Raw genomic sequence first — 4,735 nt, forward strand, 5'->3', positions numbered from 1 at the left:
GTTTCTGACCACTGTCACAAGCTCTTAGCATTGGCACCAGATGAATGCCAGCATGTACTGCAGGGCTCACTGTTATGCCTGGTCTTATTAATATCTTCATTAACAGTCTGGAAATGGCATGTTTACTGGGTAAATGGCACTTTAATGACATAAAAGATGTTAAACTGAGAAGACGGAAAACTCTTATAGGGGCCTGATGAGATTTGAGACATGAACAGAAAATGACAACCTGGAGACAGTCTTGGAGCCACAGCAGAGCATCAAAATCTGAATCTTACTTAATGGAAGGAAAGGTGGAGAGCTGGCCATGCAGCTTGCCAAGTAGGTACTGGGAGCACTGGGCTCACAGGGAGACCTTCACCTCAGTGAGGTTGGAAAAAGAGCTCTCAGGCTCACAGCTGGGAGCATGCTGGCTTCTGAGCCTTTGTCCTTGCCTGATGCTCCCCACTTCTGCGCAGGGCCAGCATAGCACGTCTGGGATTCCAGATAAAGAGCATGAGCAAGAACAGGCAGCTGAGCAAAGATAACATTTATAAGTGCTTCTACACAAATGCCAGAAGCCTTTCTTGGGCATCAGATGTCAGTTGTCCCATTACATCTTGTAGGGGCCCAAGCTATCTTTGTTCTTTTTTCAACTTCCCACATATCTGAAAAAGGACTTTTTGTTATCCTTGGCTCCTGTAGCTAGTAGCAGGGAGCATGGTGGTGGCCGCTCCCCCACCAGCACCGTCACCCTCCCCCTCCCTCAAGCCTACTGCATTGCTGCCATGGCCAGCAAGAGCTCCAACCTACAGAAAGCATTAGACCCTGCTAGTAAGGCAGCACAAGAAGACAAAGCAGGAAACTACAAGGAAGCATTTCACTTGTACCAGCATGTTATGTAGTATTTTCTCCATGTGGTTAAATATGAAGCACAAGGTGATAAAACGAAGCAGAGTATCAGAGCAAAATGTACAGAATATCTGGACAGAGCAGAAAAACTGAAGGAGTATCTGAAAAAGAAAGGAAAGCCTGCCCCCAAACCAGTGAAAGAGTCTTGTTCAACTGATGAAAAAGGGAATGAAAGTGATGGGGAAGGAGATCCTGAAAAAAAGAAACTACGGAACCAGCTTCAAGGTGCAATTGTTATGGAGCGACCAAATGTAAAGTGGAATGATGTTGCTGGCCTAGAAGGAGCCAAAGAAGCACTCAAGAGGCAGTGATATTTCCCATTAAATTTCCTCATCTATCTATAGGAAAAGAACACCTTGGAGAGAAATTCTTCTGTTTGGACCACTTGGTAGAAGAAAATCTTACTTGGCAAAAGCTGTGGCAACAGAAACCAACAACTTCACTTTTTTCTCAATATCCTCTTCTGGCCTAGTCTCTAAGTGGTTAGAGAGAGTTAAAAAATTAGTGAAAAACTTGTTTCAGTTTGCCAGAGAAAACAAGCCTTCCATTATCTTCATTGATTAAATAGATTCTCTGTGTGAGTCAAGGAGTGAAAATGAAAGTGAAGGTACTAGACAGATTAAAACACAGTTCCTTGTTCAGATGCAAGGGGTTGGAGCAGACAATGAAGGAATCCTGTTTTTAGGAGTTACAAACATGCCCTGGGTTCTGGATTCAGCTATCAGGAGAAGGTCTGAGAAGCATATTTATATTCCTTTGCCTGAAGACCATGCCAGGTCTGCAATGTTCAAGCTTCATTTTGGGACCACTCCAAACAAGCTGACAGAATCAGATTTTCGAGAGTTTGGAAAGAGAACTGATGGCTATTCAGATGCTGATATAAGCATCATTGTACGTGATGCACTGATGCGGCCTGTTAGGAAAGTGCAATCAGCTACTCACTTAAAAAACGTAAAAGGACCATCACTGCCTAATCCAAATGTTTTGGTAGATTTACTTAACCCATGCTCTCCAGGTGATCCTGAAGCCATTGAAATGACATGGATAGATGTTCCAGCGGATAAGCTATTTGAGCCTCATGTTTCCATGGCTGATATGCTCAGGCCATTAGCTAATACAAAGCCAACAGTAAATGAACAGGATCTAGAAAAGTGGAAGAAGTTTACGGAAGACTTCGGTCAAGAAGGCTAAACCAAAGATCATTGCAGTTCATTTGAACTTGTTTTTGCTTTAAATATTTTTTTGTGTCCATATTGATGGCACTTCAAATAATTGCCAATCAAATCACTCCCTTCTTACTTTGCACATGGAATAGACGGTATCTTTGCAAAAAGACCCTAGAGCTTTTGTATTGTACTGCTTTCCTCAAATTTCTATTAAGTATCTTCTATTAAGAGGTAAAATTAAGAGTATAATTTTAGATTGATATTGCAAAGTTAGCAATGTGGTAAATTCTATTAAATTAGCACCCCCCCCCCCTTACAACATTCGTTACATTTTAGTAAATGTTACCTTTTGTTGTAGATGTGGCTGTAAGCTACATGAACTTCCAGTAGGCCCAGTGGAGGATGCCCCTTCCCCCCACCCCTTTTTAAGGGGTAAGAAAGGACCCATTTAACTGTCAGGTATTCTCAGTGTCAGCCAGTGTGCCTTCATAATAATGGCTATATTTTAATTTAGAATGCTCCTGGAGATTAGAGAAGCTGCTAAAATAAAACAAGCAATGATAATGAGAGACTTCAACTACCCTCACATAGACTGGGTAGAGACCTCATCATGGCGAGATGTGGAGATAAATTTTAAATGACAGCTTCCTAGAACAACTCATCTTGGAAACCACGGGAGGAGGAGCAGTTCTAGACCTTGTCCTGAGTAGCACACGGGACCTGGTACAAAGGTCTCTTGGTAAATTGCTCTGTGATAGTGAGCATAACAATCACAACCAACATGCCACCAGGCCGGAGCAAGCCAAAAAATTCGACCACACCTAAATTCAACTTTCGGAAGGGAAATCACACAAGGATAAGGAAGTTAGAAAGAAGTTTAAAGGAACAGTCAAAAATGTAAAAGGCCTGCAGGCAGCTTGGAAGCTTTTAAGAGTGCCATATTATAAGCTCCAGAATAGCGTATACCACAATTCAAAAAGGTATCAGGTGGACCATTAAAACCCCTGCATAGTTTCATAGCAAAGTTAAGAAGGCCACTCAAAGCAAAAAGACATCCCTGAAAAAAATGAAAGGTGTGCCCAAATGAGGAAAACAGGAAACATCACAAAATCTGGCAAGTCAAGTTTAAAAGTGAAATGAGGCAGGCCAAATAAGAATTTGAGGAGCATCTAGCAAAAGATGCGTAAGTTAATAATAAAAACTTTTTTTAAGACATCAGAAGCAGGAAGCCAGCTAGAGAATCAGCAGGAGCACTAGGCGAGCAAGGTGTAAAAGGTGCACTCGGGGCTGAAAAGGCCATAACAGAGAAGCTAAACACTTTGTGTCAATATTTACCTCAGAAAACGCTCGGAGAATTCCCTCACCGGGTCACCCCTCCTCAGCGTGACGGGGCCGCCCTGGGGCCAGTCACAATGTCGGCCCACCTGCCTGTCTAGGGCAGTCTGCCCTGACTCACCTGCCGCATCTTAATACATGTAAACCCAATGGAAAATACTGGAGGCTGCCCATTTAATGCCCTGATGCCAAGGGTGTAATACACAACTCCGACCTCCGCTTTACCATACCCCATGCCTCACAGATGGCAACTGGAATGACTTCCGACTCCCCTGGCCTCATTGCTGGGCCACACTTGGCATCTGGCCCAAACTTGGCCTCAGGCGTACTTGGACTTACCTTGGCCCGGCCTCTGGACCAGCTTGGCCTCGTGCCCCCTCGCTGGGGCCTCTACTCCCACACACACTCTGGGTTCCTTGCCTCTCCTTAGGCTCCTGGCCTCCCACTCTGCCCCCTCACAGGGGCTTCTGGGCCTAACTCTCCTTCAGGCCTTCCACTAGGCCTCAGGCCCTCCTGGCCCCTGTGCCATTGCCCAAGCCTGGTGCTTATCTCTCAAGATGTGCTCCCCTAGCCTTCTCCCTCCACAGGGTCGGCCGCAAGGCAGCGGGGGCCGAGGCTTTCAGGTGCCCCATCCTTGCCTTTCACTAGGGAGGCACTGGTGTGGCATTTCCTGGAGACTGCCCCACCACAGGCAGTCCCACCATGCCGTCTAGCCCAGCAGGGCGTAGTTTTAGGTCATGCCCCAGGACCACTGCAGGCCTCCCTTCTCGTCAGTACAGAGGCAGAAAAGGATCTTGGAGTCATTATTGATTCCAAGATGAACATGGGCCGCCAATGTAAGGACGCAGTCAGGAAGGCTAACTGCACTATGTCATGCATCCACAGATGCATCACGAGCAGGTCCAAGGAGGAGATCCTCCCCCTCTATGCGGCACCAGTCAGGCCGCAGCTGGAGTACCGCGTCCAGTTCTGGGCACCGCACTTCAAGAGGGATGTGGACAGCATGGAGAGGGTCCAGAGGAGGGCCACGCACATGATCAGGGGGCAGCAAGGCAGGCCCTACCAGGAGAGGCTACAGGACCTGAACCTGCTCAGCCTCCACAAGAGAAGGCTGAGGGGGATCTGGTGGCCGTCTATAAACTTACCAAGGGGGACCAGCAGGGAACGGGAGAGACCCTGTTCCCCCGAGCACTATCAGGAGTAACTAGGAATAACAGACATAAGTTGACTGAGAGGAGGTTCAGGCTGGACATCAGGAGGCACTACTTCACAGTCAGGTCAGCTAGGATGTGGAATCAACTTCCAAGGGAAGTGGTGCTTGCTCCTACCCTGCGGGTCTTCAA

The 4,735-nt window shown here is 46.7% G+C and overlaps 1 pseudogene; it reads left to right on the forward strand.

Annotated features, from left to right (window-relative positions):
- Positions 1-767: 767 nt before the first annotated feature.
- On the forward strand, positions 768-2,082 carry LOC149853347 (vacuolar protein sorting-associated protein 4B pseudogene; annotated as a pseudogene).
- Positions 2,083-4,735: the final 2,653 nt, after the last annotated feature.

Source organism: Crocodylus siamensis, chromosome 14 (assembly GCF_052110815.1).
Source record: "Crocodylus siamensis isolate JL-2025a chromosome 14, ASM5211081v1, whole genome shotgun sequence".
NCBI lineage: Eukaryota > Metazoa > Chordata > Crocodylia > Crocodylidae > Crocodylus > Crocodylus siamensis.